Below are 18,263 nucleotides of genomic sequence, written 5' to 3' on the forward strand. Positions count from 1 at the left end.
GCAGCATAACTGCTCTACCCACCCCTTTTGCAAGGTATGTCCTTTCCCATATGGGGATCAGTTCTTCTGGCTGATGCAGAGACTGCATCTTTTGCACTTCCCTTTGAAGAGCTTAATACTGCCTTGAGCACTAATCCCTTTGCATACCCCTGAGATCCTTACATTTGCTATCATCTTGTGAACCTGCTGGGCACAATCTAGCCCTAATTACTTGTTACCCACTTCACTTCTACACATTTAAAGAGTCATTGTTATGGATGACAGGAGAAGATTTTCTTTTAAATGGAAATTTTTGCTCCTAAATCCCTTAGGTATATGTAACAATCTCCTATCACACTCAAAATTAGCCTGCTGCATCCAAAAGTTAAATCTATTTCCTCAGTTCATCTAGAACACTTTCCACTTTCCCTATTCATGTAAATTAACAAATCTTTTAAAAAATGAAATACAGAGTTATGGAAATCAAATCAGGGTCATATATGTTGTTATATGTTGTTATAGCCCTGGGCTCCCACAGGAAAATAAAAAAAAAACAGCAGCATAAAATCTATAGAAAGAGCCAGCTAGGTATTACAACAGTGTATTATTATCTTTCATCAGTTAAGCTCACTCTTATCCCATTTCAGCCTTGGGATCCTATCAGCTTCAAGATACAGGAGAGGCCATCATGCACTTCCCTAAAGCCTAGCCACTTCCCAACTTAAGTCTGATTCTCTACCCGAAAAAAGAACAAGTGTCTAGACTTACCTTTTCCTGCCTGGGGCTTGTCTTTACTTGATAACTCAAAAATATCAACTCCACATCATAAACCTCAGCCTAAGCTTCCCCACTGAGCATGGCTCCCTGTCTGTGGCAGAGTGCTGAGAACCAACAGCTGAACCAGCACTCTGGTCACTGTAAGTCCAATTTAGTTTCCCTGGAGAAGAACCTGATTGCTAGAAGCTGGGATTAATTACTAGATCAGTCTGATCTGGGGGATCTAAGGAGCTAGTTAATCCATTAACTGGAAGAGTAGAAAGGCACATAAGAAAGAAGAGCAAAGGGAGAATGAGAGAAAGAGGGAAGTAGGGTTAAGTAAAGGAAGATCTTTGCATGGACAGATCTCTTCCCTCATGTAAAAGGGAATGATGTTTGTATGTCAGTGTACACAAAGTTGTTGCATGGGCCTATCAAGTGGTGGTGGTTGAGATAATACACAAACTACATGTCAGTGTTTACAAACCACAGGTATTAGAGCCATTTGTACAAGAAGATAGGAGTGCAGGGCTTCACGCTGTCACACTGTCCCAAGGGCTTTCCTTGAGGACTTCATCTGTCCTAGTTCTCTCTTTCTAGAGAAAGATTCTGATCTCCCTTATATGCAAGATGGTTTAGCAAGCCACATCTGCCAAATAAGTCAGCAGAACTTCAGCAGTTTTATGCAAGGTGGATCATCAGAAGAGTCCAACCTCCCTGTCATGAGACTGCTTGGCAGAAAACCATTGGGTTTATTTCTACATGACAACCAAAAATAAAGGGGGTATCCAGAGTTTTTCAAGGAAGGGTCTATTGGTGAAGGAAGATCTCATCTGAGGGGTAAACAACATGTCAAAACGGGTTTGTTGTATGAACTTCTGCAAATCATAGAGTGTCAGATTCATACAAGTAATAAATATTTTGCACAACTAAAGCTTAGCGATTCTCAACACAATATGTAAACAGAGAAAAGGACATTCAGTTTGCAAACAGCTTCAGTGTTAAAATTTGGAGAGGGATGTTCATACTCTCTCACAAATAGCCATGAAAGACCCATAACTTTAATTATTTAAAACAAGGCTGAACTAAACACTTGCATATATACCGTTGAGAAAATTCTGCACTAATTGGGTGATGGGCCTGGATAATTTCATCGGTCTTTTCCATTTTTAATTCTTACAATCAAAGCCATACCCCACAATTTTTCTTCTTTCAAATCTTGGGACTTTGTCTGAGGAAAAGATCTCAGTTTATATTGTAACTAAAGCGGGGCAAAAATAAAATAAAAAATCCCATCACTGAGGAAACTGATAAAAATTCCAAAATAGAACTGGTTGAAATTTCCTGGGTTTAAATTTTTTTAATGTTTTCTCATTGTTAACTATTTGATTTGGCAGAAAAAAAAATCTCAAAGTTTCACAAACACTTTCTCTGAAAATTTTCAGGCTTTTCAATAAGCTGCTCTATATTCTACTGGTGCTAAGCATGGAACATTAAACATGGTTCCAAAGAGGATGGATCTAGACTGTTCTCAGTGGTAGCAGATGACAGAACGAGGAGTAATGGTCTCAAGTTGCAGTGGGGGAGGTTTAGGTTGGAAATTAGGAAAAACTTTTTCACTAGGAGGGTGGTGAAACACTGGAATGTGTTACCTAGGGAGGTGGTGGAATCTCCTTCCTTAGAATTTTTTAAGGTCAGGCTTGACAAAGCACTCGCGGGGATGATTTAGTTGGGGATTGGTCCTGCTTTGAGCAGGGGGTTGCATTAGTTGACCTCTTGAGGTCCCTTCCAACCCTGATATTCTATGATTCTCTGAAGCTAGGCAGCTGAATCGGCAAATGTGTATATTCTACTGAAAACAAGTTGGAATGTTTTGTTGTCTGGATACATTTGTCATCCAAGCTGAGTACGCAGTCAGGGAGCATATCAGTGTGATAAAGAACTGAAAATACTAAATAGGAATGGAGAAGGAAGGAAACATGCCACATAGAGCTGTTGAAATTTTTGGTTATCAAACCATTCAGCTGAAGTTCATGGGAGCTGTCTTCTGAATCTGCTGTATGGACCTCTAGACACGGGTGTAGTCTAAATGAAATCAGTGTGCGGACCTGCAGCTCTGAGGCCGAGATATCTAAAGTTAGTATACAAACTTAGAGGCAACTTTGGAAATATGCCTTTAATTTATCTCTGCCATAGTTTCCCCACCTGTAAAATTGAGATAGTACTTCACAGGGTTTTGTGAGGTTTAACTAATCATGTGTAAGGCATTTTAAGGTTTTTTGAGGGAAGGCACACATTTTTATGAATATATTTTAAAGAAAGCAGATGTTCTCCTTTGAGGATCAGCAGTAAAGTGTAAAGTAGTGACCTCAAACAAGTGGTGCTGTAATCTCAACAGGAACAGTTATTGAAACAATTATAAAGCACTGATGCTCTTCCTGGACCTAGTAAAAACTGCTATAAACTAACAACCAGTAAACATTCCTTTGAAAATGAGCATGACTAAACTATAGAGCTGTCTCTTGCTGTTCCATGAACTGCTTGCTCCAACGTGGCTGACAAAAAAAACAAACAAAAAAACCAAAGAAATGAAACAGATTTACTGCTTTCATTAATTAGCAGCTGAGCTATTTTCAGGAAGATAGAATCAATTGAAAGAACTGGTTAAAAAGAATCAATGATGTAACTTATAATAATTATGTATACCTGTCATAACTCATTATCTATGCAAGCCTGACTTCTGTGTTCCCTTGACTGTCCCGTTTTACACTGCTTCTCTAAGGAAATGTTTTGTACTCTCAACAAATGTGTAATTAGCAATTGAAAGGTTTCAGAGTGGTAGCTCTGTTAGTCTGTATCAGCAGAAAGAACGAGGAGGACTTGTGCCACCTTAGAGACTAACAAATTTATTTGAGTATAAGCTTTCACGGGCTAAAGCCCACTTCATCAGATATATCACATCACCAAGGAGAGGTACCCAATCTTCATCGATAGCCTGCGAGACCTGGACGACACACTTTCCATGTGCTTCCTCTTTGCCTCCTTCCGCGCACTGGCAAGTGCCACGTGCAGACAGTCCAGCTGTGCCTCCGCCTCACCGTGGAGTTCCTACTACAGAGTCATGGCGACCTTCACGGAGTTCTACACCATGCTGCTGGGCTTTGTGAACTTCTGCCTCTACCAGTCCTTCAACCTGCACTACCTCCACAAGATTGAAGGCCAGGCTGAGGCACAGCAGAAGCCGGAGGAGAGGGAGGCGTATACCATGGACTCAGAGTGCTACATGGAGAAGCTGTCGGCTCTGAGAGCCAGACTAGCCCAAGTGGTAGTGCCGAAACCGGAGGACGAAGTGTGGGTGGATGAGTTGCCTGCGGACGGGGGGTGCGCAGAGCAGGAGGCAGCGAGGAGGAAGGAGCAGGAGGCAGTAGAGAAGCTGTCATAAATATAAAGGGAAGGGTAATTACCTTTAAAATCCCTCCTGGCCAGAGGACAAATCCTTTCACCTGTAAAGGGTTAAGAAGCTAAAGGTAACCTCGCTGGCACCTGACCAAAATGACCAATGAGGAGACAAGATGCTTTCAAAAGCTGGGAGGAGGGAGAGAAACAAAGGGTCTGGGTCTGTCTGTGTGATGCTTTTGCCAGGGACAGAACAGGAATGGAGTCTTAGAACTTTTAGTAAGTAATCTAGCTAGAAGAAAAGGAGTACTTGTGGCACCTTAGCGACTAACCAATTTATTTGAGCATGAGCTTTCGTGAGCTACAGCTCACTTCGATGAAGTGAGCTGTAGCTCACGAAAGCTCATGCTCAAATAAATTGGTTAGTCGCTAAGGTGCCACAAGTACTCCTTTTCTTTTTGCGAATACAGACTAACACGGCCGTTACTCTGAAACTAATCTAGCTAGGTATGTGTTAGATTATGATTTCTTTAAATGGCTGAGAAAATAGCTGTGCTGAATAGAATGAATATTCCTGTCTGTGTGTCTTTTTTGTAACTTAAGCTTTTGCCTAGAGGGATTCTCTATGTTTTGAATCTGATTACCCTGTAAGGTATTTACCATCCTGATTTTACAGAGGTGATTATTTTTACTGTTTCTTCTATTAAAATGTTTCTTTTCAAGAACTGAATGTTTTTTTTCATTGTTCTAAGATCCAAGGGTTTGGGTCTGTGGTCACCTATACAAATTGGTGAGGATTTTTACCAAACCTTTCCCAGAAAGTGGGGTGCAAGGGTTGGGAGAATTTTTCCTCTGGCCAGGAGGGATTTTAAAGGTGATTACCCTTCCCTTTATATTTATGACAGAAGCAGAAGAAGCTGTTTGAGGGGTTGCAGTTCTTCCTGAACAGAGAGGTGCCTCGGGAGCCCATAGCCTTCATCATCAGGTGTTTTGGAAGCAAAGTGTTTTGGGACAAGTTCGTGTGCATCAGTGCCACCTATGATGTGAGGGACCCAACCATCACCCACTAGACTGTAGACTGGCCCAGCCTGGGAAAGCGGGTGATAGGCAGGTAGTACCTCCAGCTGCAGTGGGTATTCTACTTGGTCAATGCCAAGATGTGCCTCCTGGTGGCTGATTATTTCCCCGGCATGCTGCTGCCCCCACACCTCTCACCCTTCGTTCGGAGAAGGATGGGGACTACATCCCACTGAGAAGCTGAAGCTGCTGGCCCTGCAGAGGGGCGAGAACCCAGCAGAAGAGAGCAGAGAGGAGGATGAGGATGACAGTGATGAGGAAGATGATGATGATTATGAAGGCTCAGAAGGAGAAGAACACTCTGAAAAGGAAGATGAAGGGAAACTGAAAAAGCTGGAAGAGCTGCGATCCCAGGGAAAGAAGCTGCCAGTGAAGGTGTCGGCGGGCACGGTGCGGCTGGAGGACAAGCAGCGAGCAGCCCAGGAGAAGCAGAGCAAAAAGAAGCATCTTGCTTTCATGATGATGAAGAAGAAGGAGAAGTACCTCTATCAGAAAATCATGTTTGGGAAGAAGCGCAAAGTCCGAGAGGTGACCAGACTCACTGAGAAGAGGAAAGCTCATGATGGTGCCACGAAATCAGAGACGAAGAAAACCAAGAAGGTGTGACGGGAGTGACGGAGCTATCGGGCTCTGCCCTCCCTCCAGGACTGGAGCTGCCCCTTGGCCCGAGAGATCTACTTTCTAGGCTGTACCTTGGGCCTCCTCCAGGACAGGCCACACTGAAAGGTAGCCAATAGCATCTGGCCGGCCATGACTTTCAGCTCTGTCGATGCTCTGGGGACACCCCCAATTACTGCCTATCCCCTCTATTTAAAAACAAAACCAGCCTCTTTCCCCGTCCTCCGGGACCCCATCCAAGGCTCCCCCATAGGGAGGCTCCGGGAGCATTCTTTGTCTGCTTCACTCACACCAATGCCAAGAGGTTATGGGTTGGAGGGGGCAGTGGATTCCCCCACCTGGTCTGTCGCAGCAGAGCCTCCAGGTAGGCAGATGAGGGGTGTGGAAAGGAAAGAATCCTCCCCATGGCTGCAGCAGATCATGGATGCAGCCAAAGGTCCCCAGAGAAGCCGAATGGCCTGTTAAGTGTCAGCAGCTCTCCCTGGGTCAGGGGAGGAGAGGCTGTGCCTGGTGCAGGCGAACATCTCGGGGCTCTTGGTCGTACAGAGCTAATGGTAAAAGCGGGGCCCAGGGTGAGCTGGCCCAGGCCCTGAGCTGGGGCTCCTCCAGCAGGCTGGGTGCCTTGGAGCTTGCGGCAGTTGTTGCTCTCAGAGGGAGGGTCCCTTTGCTGTTTGCTTTGCAGGCTGGGGATCTGCACGGTCCCTTGCAGCCAATGCAGGCAGGTTGTGGGCCTCCTGGGAAAAGCTTCCACTGCATGCATCCAATGAAGTGGGCTTTAGCCCACGAAAGCTTATGCTCAAATAAATTGGTTAGTCTCTAAGGTGCCACAAGTACTCCTCGTTCTTTCTAGCTATTGAAAGTAGCCCAAGTAATAAAATGAAATGAAATACAAAAAATAATCCATAAGAAAGGAAAACATTTGTAAACCTGTAAAAACTGGCATTTAGACAACAGTTATCACAGTTAGTGAAATAATATACTACATCTATATTTTTAAATACATTTGACTGGAGTTGATTGTTGCAGTTGAAGCCTCTTCGTCTATAGCTTTATAAAGTGACTCATTATGTGGGCTATTACACTGAAACTGAAATTAATATTGTTTCTTCTAAGTAAAATATATAAGGCTTGAGTCTTCTTGCTATTATACAAGTTTTTCACTTGGGTAACTACATGGATATTATAGAGTGGAGAATCAGGTCCATAATCCACAGCATATACTATGTATTACACCGTTAACATAATAGAGAAAACAATTCTGTTTTACTTATTCTGTTAGCAGCACACTGACTTTCCTTTTTTTCATTCTTTTATTGTTGCTGCTATGGCCCTGATTCAGCAAGGTACTTAACTGTGCCAAACAGTAAAAATGGGAGTGCACTGAAGTCAATAGACTATTCCTATGCTTGCAGTTAGACATGTGCATGCATACCTTACTGAATTAGCACCATAGCAACTTCTCTATATTCCCATTCCCATTTTGCTTTAATACTAAATGGTGTGAAACTGCCCCACCCCCACCCCTTACTCACACAGGTCCCGGCAAGGGATTTGCCAGAGGGACCTGGATGGAAAAAGAGGGGGAGCTGGTAAAAGACCTAGGCTAATTACAGAATAAACATGGGGTTACCTGCACTGTACACTGTTATCTGCTGGCACATGTCCGGTGTGGGTACTCCATAGGAAAGTTATACAGTGACTGGATAAATGGCTTGGAAAAGGACTTAAAAAAAGAGGTGTTCATTAAAGGAACGAACAGGGGGCGGTTGGGGACTCCTATGATAGGTATGACAGGGAGCCAACCCCCTATGCCTATAGCCCACATTAACCCTCCTACAAGGGGGAGGGGTCGATGGTAAGGTCCCAGCAATGGATTTGTTGGAGGGACCTGGGGGGAAAACAGGGGGAGCTGGTGGAAGTCCCCCACCCCGGGTATGGTAAGGTCCCAGCAATGGATTTGCTGGAGGGACATGGATGGAAAAAGAGGGGGATCTGGTAAAAGACCCCAGCTAATTAGAGAATAAACCTGCACTGTACACTTATCTGCCGGGTAGTCCCAGACATCTAGTTATAAAATTGTGGCCTGATTAAACCCATATCAAATGTCTCCTATCCTTCTTTTGGCATAGCCAGACAAATGGTGTGAAACTATTCCCCCCACATGCCCTTACCCTCACTGACCAGTGTCCCCTGAGTTTTTGTGCGAGCAGCTGTGGTGTTTAAGTCAGCAAAGTTTCCCTGTGGTTTTGCTATTCCAGTGTCAGTCGCTATGTCAACCCATGGAGCATTAGTTTTTCACATCAATCCTTGGCCTGATTCTGTACTGCCTTGCGACTGCTGTAGGGGTTCAACCCTCAAAGGGGGCAAGAGGCAATAGTGCCATCTGTTTGTCCGGCTATACTGAAAGAAGCACAGGAGACATTTGATATGGTTTTAATCAGGTCACAATTTTATTATTAGATGTCTGGGACTTCCCAGCAGCGTACAGTGCAGATAAACCCATGTTCATTCAATAACTTCCTGTGGGGCTTCCATCATCTCCCCCTCTTTTTTCCATCCAAGTCCCACAGCCAATCCATGGCTGGGACCTTACCATCCACCCCCACTATTTCACCACCTAAAGGGAGGGAGGGTTGGTGCTGCCTCAGCATGCTACTTGTGAAAGGGGGCTTCACCACATGGGCTGCCCCCATAAACTCTTCTGCCATCTGGATTCCAGGGGATGAGTCAGAGTCACCACTTGTCCCCTTTTGAAGCTGTTTGTCCCCTCTCTCCCCCCGCATAAAGCACTGTTCCCTTCATTTGGCTAGGCAGACAAATGATCAGTGGTCAATTCCATGCACAGGCAACTCCTTCCCTGCTGTTCCTGTTCTTTCCTGCTGTTGATATCCTAAACTCTAATGTATGAAATTCTGTATGTATGAGTTGAGCTATAGCTTGACAGCCACTATACTCTAACCACTATGGAAGTGAATTTTCTTTCATCACTAGAGTGACCTGACAGACCATTCTTTGCTGTCAGAATGGCTCCTTGGAGAGAAACTGCTGGTGGAATCTCATAATTCATGTATGCCATGGCACTCATGAGTCTGATGTGTATGAATCATTAAACCTCCTTCCCACCCATGTATTGCTATATGGGAAAATAATGGATGGGGAAAAGGGTAAATCATGATGATGACAGCAAAGAAAAAACACTTTTGGGATGTGGCATAACTTTGACCTTCTGTTTTCCCACAACACTGTTCACTCTACTTTGAACTCTTCAGAAGGGCCATGTTCCCTCTATTTGTATTAATATAAATGCAACTTTGAAAGTTTAAACAAATAGTCAGCTGAATCACTGTAAGGTCCTAATCCTTCAAACACTTATACATGTGAGTAGCTTTAATTATGTTAGTTGTCCCATTGAAGTCAATCAAGAGTCCAACACAATCTTTTATTGTGCCTGAACCTGCTCTATGTGCTATATTTGAAAAAGCAGATTATTAATGTGAGGTCTTATGTCTGTTGTGTCTATTTCTAGTGATTTCAACACTTTCCTCACCCAAGATTTGGAAACGAAAAACATAGTGCAAGTATAGACATGCATTGGTATAAACAATGTGGAGTCAGTGGGACTGCTCATGTGTCTATTAAGTTACCTGTGTGCACAAGTGCTTGTAGAATCTGGGCCATAGCCTATACAAAAGTTGTATTTTCTGCAATTTGTTGCCAGTCAGTCTTTACACAAAGTGTCTAGAAAGATATAATAAAACTATGACTGCACTGTGTACCCAGAAGGAAAAGTGTTGACTAATAAATAATAAGTTTCTTTAATAAAAAGCCTGGTCTGTGCTAAAAAGTTAAAATCTGCCCAGCTATGTCACCCTGAGCACAATGTAGTTAAGCCAATCTACCCCCTGTGTAGACAGTACTAGATCAACAGAATAATTCTTCTCAGGGAAGAGAATTATCCACGCCAACAGGAGAACCTTTCCTGTCGGCGTAGGTCAGATGTGGGCAAACTATGGCCTGCGGGACACATCCGGCCCGCAGGATGGTCCTGCCTAGCCCTTGAGCTCCCGGCCGGGGAGGCTAACCCCCTGCAGCCTCACCTCACTGCGCTGCCAGCACTCTGGCTGGCTGCTCTTGCCAGGCAGCGCGGCAGCATGGCAGGCTGTGGCTGGGCTGCAAGCTGCTGCCGCTCTGAGCGGCATGGTAAGGGGGCGGAGAATGTGGGGGTGGGATAAGGGCCAGGGGATCCCAGGGTCAGTCAAGGGACAGGGAGAGGTTGGATGGGGTGGAGGTTTGGGGGAGGGGGGCGGTCAGGGGACAGGGAGCGGTTGGATAGGCTTGGAAGTCCCCGGGGGGCCTGTCACGGCTGGGGGTGTGGATAGGGGTCGCGACAGTCAGGGGACAGGAAGGGTTGGATAAGGGGTGGTGTCCCGGGAGGGGGCAGTCAGGGGACAAGGAGCAGGGTGGGTTGGATGGGTCGGGAGTTCTGAAGGGGGCAGTCAGGGGGTGGGAAGTGGGAGGGGGCGGATGGGGGCGGAGGCCAGGCTGTTTGGAGAGGCATAGCCTTCCCTATCCGGCCCTCCAAACAGTTTTGCAACCCCGATGTAGCCCTCGGGCCAAAAAGTTTGCTCACCTCTGGCATAGGTAGTGTCTATACTGAAGCGCTATAGTGGCATGGCTGCAGCTGTGCCACTGAGCATTTCAAGTGTAGACAAGTCCTCAGTCTTGTTAGCATAGCCCAATGGCTCTAGCCTCCTCCCTGGTGCTTACTGCTTGGAGTGGCTTCTCACATGGATTGGGTCCTGGATTTCTTTTTAGTGACACCGGAGCTGCATGGGGTTCTTGGCAACTGATGCCAGGTTGGATCTCTGCAGGGTGGAACTGCCTGACCCAGGCACTAAATCCCTGAGCAGTTCACACACTCCGTTTATGGGGAGAAGAGTTAATCAGAGACTCCCTGAGAAGTGCTGCTTCTCCCTCAGACCAACTCAAAGCTGAAACTAGTCTCTTTCTCAGGTTGTTCTTTCCCACCAGCCTGAGCAGCCCTAGATTTCATGACACAGATCTCAAAACAATGTCCACAGGGTTCCTGGGAGGAAGGGGTGGGATCATCACGCTTACTGGCATCAGCTAGAATTGGGAGTCTTTGAAGCCCAGTTAAGACAGAAGGCTCCATCCCTGTGCCCCGACTGGTAGAATACTGGAGCTCCTGATTGGCCAGCTTCCCCTACTTAAAACAAGAAGGTGGAAAAGGAAGTTGTCCCTGTAACTGGGCTCCTGCTCTGCTTTGGATCGCTCACCCACTGTTATCTGCTCCTGTTTCCTGGTATCTGACTATTGGCTCCTGACGTCAGCTCCTGGTTCTCAACCCTGCCTGGCATGGAGACTGGGCCCCCTGCCCTGTGCTACCCACTAGACGCATCTGCCTAAATCCCAGCCCCTGACACTGGTTCATCAGTGGTCCAGTCAATTGCTTGACGCCTCCTATTGGCCTCAGCAAGAGTTTCTAGTCCATTCTACTCCCACCCCGACTCCAGACATGGGAAATGGCATCACAGAGGGCTCAGATAGCCATTACTGTTGTAGTCCATAGCATGGGAAGCCTAGAGGCTCAGTGCAGACAGTTCCAGGAGCTGGCAAATTCCAAGTGTGGGTTACATTAATGTAACATTAGACTACATGATGAAACTTTTTTTTTCAGTAGCAAACTTTTAATGTTGTAGTATAAATCTCAGGAGGCTCATGCTATCATCTAACATAACCAATAATTTACCCACCTCCTCACATTTACTAGTTTGTAAAGTACTTATTAAGGATGGGAGAACTCAACGGTGTATTTGATTTTACAGAACTTCTAGAATTTTATGATTTTATTTTCTGTTTTCTAAAACTTGAATTTCGTTAAATATTTCTCCATTAATTTCAGATGCTTTTCTCAGTCCTAGAGAAATTAACTTCAGTAGTTCTAACTATGCAGAGTGCTTTATAGATGGACACAATAATGATTGTTGCTTAAAAATAATTCTTATCCTGCTTCTAGAGCTGCTGTGAGATAAAAAATAAATCATTCTTTGCTAGTCCCAAACAAAATTCAGACCTCGAATCATTTAAATAACTTTCTAACCTGAGAATCCACAATCATTGAGTGGGTGCTAAATTCAGCAAAGTTGGCCCATGCCCATTTCCTGTCTCTTAAGGAAGAAAAAGTTTCCAGTGAACAGAAACTAGCCAAATCTATGTTACATTGTAAACCAGGGAATAATGTGCTTGCTTTCAGCAGTATGTACTGTGCAGTTGAGACTGAAAATGATTTAGTAGTGTTAGGTAGTACTGCCTACTTTTGCTTTACATGAATTTTATTGGAAAAATCCCAGTGCTTCAGGTTTGTCTCTTCTGCAAGTTATGCAGAGACTATATAATAGCAAATAATAACAAATACAATAATTAATAAACCATGTCCTTGGCCACTGGCTGCTTTAATTTAAAAAACAACAACAACGATGGGGTTGCTTCATATTTCCGTATTATCTAGTCAGCAATTTAATTATCTTGCCATTGTCATGGCATCCAGTGGAAGTGGCAGGAGCTCAGCTGACAAACATGGTCCCTCTTAGTCCTCACTACACTGCTATTAGGCTTTAGTTCACAATCACAGATAATGGGACTGCTTTAAGAACATTTTAAAGTTTATACTTTATTCAGTTTCAAAGAGAACTACCTCATAAATCTGAATGGGGGAGAAGAAATGTTACTCAAGCTTTGGCTATACTAGAGTTTTTAATTGAAGTTAATTAATTGCCAATTAACTTAAGTTAGTCAATACATTTGTACATGCTGGTCTGCACACTCTGTGTACACTTGTTCCAGGACACAAACGTTTGTGGAATGATTTCTTCTAGAGCTCAGCTGCTACACAGGGCTGCAAGGTCCTTGTGTCATTAAATAAGCCACAAACATTTATGGAGTGTCCAGACTAGCACATACAGATGTGTTGGCTAACTCATATCAGTTGGGAATCAATTAACTTGAGTTAAAAACTCCCATGTAAGCATTCCCTCAGATTGCAGTGGGGTCTGGGGGGGTTAGACAGTGGGGAGGGGGGTTTGGAGAGTTAGACTTCTCTGTGGGTGTGAGGTGAGAAGGCACAGGGAACCTCCCTACACAGCTTGCACCCCTGTGCAGATGCCAGGCACAATTCCAGGGGAGGAGGTGCCTTGCCGGCAAGCTGACCTGGCACACAGAGGGAGCTATGATACACACACCAGAAGAGGTATAACCAGCAGCTGTGTGGTCCCCAGCAATTTTGAAGAATTCTGAACCCACAAGAAGTCTTCCCCAAGTGAACCCTAGGGTGGTGGGATTCTGCATCACTGCTAGTGACTGATGGCACCCAAATGAAACAACTCAGCCCTGGGACTAGAAACAACAGCCTTTGTGTACTTCCAGCACAATTAGATACTAGAGTACTCAAGGCAAAAATGATGGGTGCTAAGAAACAGCAGAAAAAAACCCACCTAAAATGTATTTATCCCTTTTAATCAAATAATGGTATATGGACTACAATAAGATATTACACCAAAGGCCATTTGAGGATAATGGAATTCTCTAAGGAGCTCTTTGCAATTATATATCACAAGAACATAAGAATGGCCATACTGGATCAGACCAAAGGTCCATCTAGCCCAGTATCCTGTTTTCTGACAGTGGCCAATGCCAGGTGCCCCAGAGGAAATGAACAGAACAGGTAATCATCAAGTGATCCATCCAATAATTAGTGGTATTTAGATATCAGACATATATGTAGTGAGAATATGGAAGTATCATGATGGGTTACAAATATTCAAGAATATGATTAGACTCAAGAAGGGTAATTTTGTTTTTAGAAAAGAATAAAATGTACAAGGAGATAGAAGTCATAAATTATCCTAGCCCACATTATTTGCAGTTACTCCAGTTGAAGCGTCCGACAGAGTATTAAATGTCACAACCTCCCTAGCCAAGCACCATCACCTCAAAGGCCTGCATAAAGGATTTTCAGGACAGTTCTTCCCTGCCTCCACATATACATAACTCTCTTAGGCTTGCTGATGTCCAATATGTTCCACTGAAAAGCTTCCCAACGTTTTTCAGAGCTATGACTAAATTATATTTCCCACCCATTAAAAAAAGCATGATTTAATGCATATTTGTTCCAGTTGTCCTTCAAAGTTAGGGAGTAGTTCTCTCCCATGACTGGTTCTTATTTCACTGATTATATAATATTAATACACACTAATTAGGAAAGTGGTTCAAAGGGAAAATATTTTCTTTATTCACTTGCATTAATGAGTGACTCAGCTGGACACAAATCAACAAAATCAGTGATGGACAGGCAGGAGAATTTGGGTTCAAATGTCAGTGTCCCACGTGGTGGATTAGCTGCACAAAACCCATTGTTAATAGGAGCTATACCTCTAATCGACTATGCATACCTTTGAAAATGTGCCTTGGTACATCCAGCAGATTAAGATTTCTTCTCATTTCTATGTTTTAAGGGAAGAACCCACAGGTATTTTTTTAAAAAAATCAGAGATCTATTTCTGCACTAGTCAGATCTATTATATCTGGTGAAGATGGATGGATATGCCCTGCTTGGCAATTTGCTGCCATATTCCTAAAACACCATCTTCATGAGACACTACCGTCTAGCATCCAACAGCAATTTATCTTCATTACATTAATGTCTAATGATATTCACTTCTGATTAAACCAAATGAAATAAAAGTTCTCACTCTTGTCCTACTTGGTTACTTTTTTGTGGGGAATTCAGTCTTTTCTTCTGCCTTTGGGGAGCAGAGGTGAGAAAAGGAGGAGTGGGAAGAGAACTGGAGGACAGAGACAAATAGTGAAACTTTGAGAACATGTGTTGTGTGAATTTGTAATTTGCACTAATATCCAACTGAGAATGATTTGATGCCATAAAAAAACCTCTTTGCTCTTGAGAACTAGGGTTAATTGGTCCCATAGGTGAACTGTCATTTTATCTAATAAATCATTTTCTCTGAAGTAGTCAATTCTGATTTTCTTTATGAAACTACATTTGTATCTCTGTGTGTAAAGAAAAAAATGCTTGTATTGGTAAGCAAGTCTGCTTTTCTGTTACAAATACATGAGACAATTTTCTAAATCATTCCTAAAAGAAGCTTATCAACAAGATCTCAATTTATATGTGCTCTAATTCATTTCCATAGATGAGCCTGAGATATTTATCGGGATGGTATATTGAGGAATTATAGCATACTTTAAGGCATTTTGAAAAGTTAGCATGCAAACCATGAAAACATATGTTCAGTTATCTTTTTCTTTGTTCATCTTAAATGAAAAATCTCATATTAAAAACATTGCCTGAATACAAAGGGCTAGATTCTGAATTTTACCGTCACAGGAATACTGTAGCACTAGCCAGAGGCGTGGGATGAGTGGGGAGACACAGCAGTGGAAGCCCCAGGAAGAATATAGAGGCTCCAGGAGATTGCATACTGCAGCAGAAGCAACAGCTGCTGCATGTGCTTATCCTGTTCATGGCTAGCTTTGCCGCCTGGTGCTTAAGGAAGGCTACATTCTGGACATGTCCCCCACCCCCCGCCATTCCACCTCTTCTCACCCCTTTTCCAGTAATTAGCATCAGCATGAGTTGAGAGCAGTGCCTGCATTCTGCAATCAGACTGTGGGGCATAAAGGGTGAAATCTTCTCTCTCACTCCAACCTGACAATGCCCCGGCCACTTGAGCAGCCATGAAAGCCTGCCACAGGGAGACCCAAAATATGTCCTGTTTTATTAGGGGAACAGGAAGAAAGAATTTAAAACTATAATGGTGCTGATTAGATACAATTTTGAATTCCTAAAGGCTGTGTTAATGTAAGAACTATGGTAGCGAAGCAGGGAAAACTAACCAGCCAATCCCATTTCCAACCAAATTCTGAGAAAGGATAATATTTCCATTGACAGTAGATGTCTCTCCCCCACTCTTCAATGAACAGTGTACACAAATTATCATATACAGAGTCATTATAACCAGTGGATCCATCTGAGTAAAACCTACAAAGAGGGTTATTTTTGTTTTGGGGCATAGCGGGAGAGAGGGACATGTCAGAGTCTAAAGATGTAAGTCCTGTGTAAAAAAAATGAACAACAAAACCACATTCCAGCCTAAAAGGAGAGGTGACAAAGACATAGATAATTGTAGCAAGGTTTGTACCTGAAAGAAATGGTCAGTCATCTTGCTAGGAACCGAAAGGGGGAAATGCTTTTGGCCACAGCAACTACCTGAGCATCCAGCAGTAGCCTCAGGTTTAAAAAGATTCCTTCATTGTGAATCTAAGTCACAAGCATCCTCTCTATATCACGGGTGATGATATGAAGTGTAATTCAAGGATTAGAATAAGGAGGCCTGGAGCACGCCTCTCTCTAGTTTAGGTAAGCAATGTTCCTGCACAACTTCACCTCCTGCTTGGCTACTACAGCTGTTTCAGTCTACATCAAGGATCAGTAACCTTTGGCACACGGCCTGTCAGGGAAATCCGCTGGCAGTTTGTTTACCTGCAGCATCCGCAGGTTCGGCTGATCGCAGCTCCCACTGGCTGCTGTTCACTGTCCCAGGCCAATGGGGGCTGCAGGAAGCAGCATGGGCCAAGGGATGTGCTGGCCGCCACTTCCCGCAGCCCCCATTGGCCTGGAGTGGCGAACTGTGGCCAGTGGAAGCTGTGATTGGCCGAACCTGCAGATGCTGCAAGTAAACAAACGTCCCAGCCCGCCAGCGGCTTTTCCTGATGGGCTGCGTACCAAAGGTAGTAGATCCCTGGTCTACTTTAACCTCTAGCTGGATCCAAACTCTCACTGAATTAAATGAGCTTTGTATCAAGCCTCTGAGCCTCACTTTTCCCCATCCTACCAGTATCATCTCAGGCTTCCCTGGATTTAACCTCAGTCCATTTAACCTTCAAACAGCCCCCAATCTGCTGGAGATATTAGGTTGTTCATTCCACTGTGAATCACATGCGATAGTGATGCATATCATTATCTTACCAAAGCTACATATCATTATCTTACCAAAGAGATAATGCAGCCCATGTCATCTTACTAACATTCCCAATGGTCTCCCACTGCAAGTATATTGAGAACAAGAGGGCGTCAGAATGGAACAAAAGCATTAACAAGGTCTTCTCAGTGAGGTTGCCTTTACTCAAAGACAGAGAAAGGGAAAAACAGATATAGTTCGTTTTCTGAACTCATTAAAAAGCTCTCTTTTCACAAGTTCAGCAAGCTAAGAAAATAATGACAGGCCAGTTTCTTTTTCTCTTTTGTGTGTAATCATAAATAAAGGAGAAGATAGACTATTATCAGATCAACTGATAATCCATAAAAAGGATGTATCATAAGCAAGGCACAGCACTGAATTTAGGACTAGGTACAAACAAGTTGGGTTAAGTGCCTAGAAATAAGATAAGCTTTAAGAGCTTACTTCATTTATAGGAAAAAAGACAAGCTCTTTCATCTGGCCTGTGGGTACAAAAATTCACTGATTGATATATTCTTCATGTTTTGTTCACAAATTATATTGACCACTAGAATTGGAAATCAAAATCCTGTTTCTCCACTGCCGTGCATGTGCATCATCATTTACACCTGTGCAAAGAAAATTTAAACCACTACCAGATCAGAAAAGCAGCATGTTATATTCACTTTGCACTGGTGTAAGAGACTGCATAAGACCTTGAAATTCTAAGTAGAAAACTATACAGTCACCCGATTGTAAGTTCCCATTCAAAGTTCAGCAAGCAAACCAAAGATTAAAACACACACAACGTGTCCTCCTTCTTAACTTTCATTCCAAGAAGTGGATGGTAACTCTGGAGGCCACATAGGGTTCCTTGTATGATTAAACAAGAAAATGTATGTGAAAAGTCAGATTTGCTTAGGGAGCAAGAAAAGATTTAAAGGGTAAAAATAAGAAAAACAGCTGGAGGGTTGGAATTAGAGACTAAAAAGGAAACAGTGATGAACAATGTTCTATCTCCAGTTAAACAAAATCCAATCAAGCACTATTTTTAATCATTTATGCTCTACAGTTTTTAGAAAAATAGCTAGAGAAATCTTCATTCTACATTCTTTCTATTCAGGGATGTTCAGGTCATCTCAGTGTGATGAAGTACAGTATAATTCTTCTTCATCTCCATTTCCTGAGTATCAAAACTTCAAAAAGACTTTTCTTCACCGATCATATTTTTTTTCAAATACAGTTTATAAGTGAAATATCCATATTATTTTCAAATGTGTGTTACTATTATTTTCTTTGCCATTCATTATACTTTTGTTTTTAAGGATTATGTCAGAATCCTTATAGCCTAGCCTATCTAAACAAAAATGATTAGGGGACTGGAACACATGAGTTATGAGGAGA

General features: G+C 43.2%; 1 protein-coding gene and 1 pseudogene across 2 annotated transcripts in view; one reads left to right on the forward strand and one right to left on the reverse strand.

The window, feature by feature from the left end:
• The window catches only part of LOC140907197 (pescadillo homolog pseudogene), a 51,570-nt pseudogene extending 45,756 nt beyond the window's left edge, over positions 1 to 5,814 (forward strand).
• NALF1 (NALCN channel auxiliary factor 1) overlaps positions 1 to 18,263 on the reverse strand; it is a 793,889-nt gene that overhangs the window by 225,065 nt on the left and 550,561 nt on the right. The gene's annotated exons all lie outside the window — the stretch shown is intronic.

The sequence above is a fragment of the Lepidochelys kempii genome, chromosome 1 (genome assembly GCF_965140265.1).
Source record: "Lepidochelys kempii isolate rLepKem1 chromosome 1, rLepKem1.hap2, whole genome shotgun sequence".
In the NCBI taxonomy this organism is placed as follows: domain Eukaryota; kingdom Metazoa; phylum Chordata; order Testudines; family Cheloniidae; genus Lepidochelys; species Lepidochelys kempii.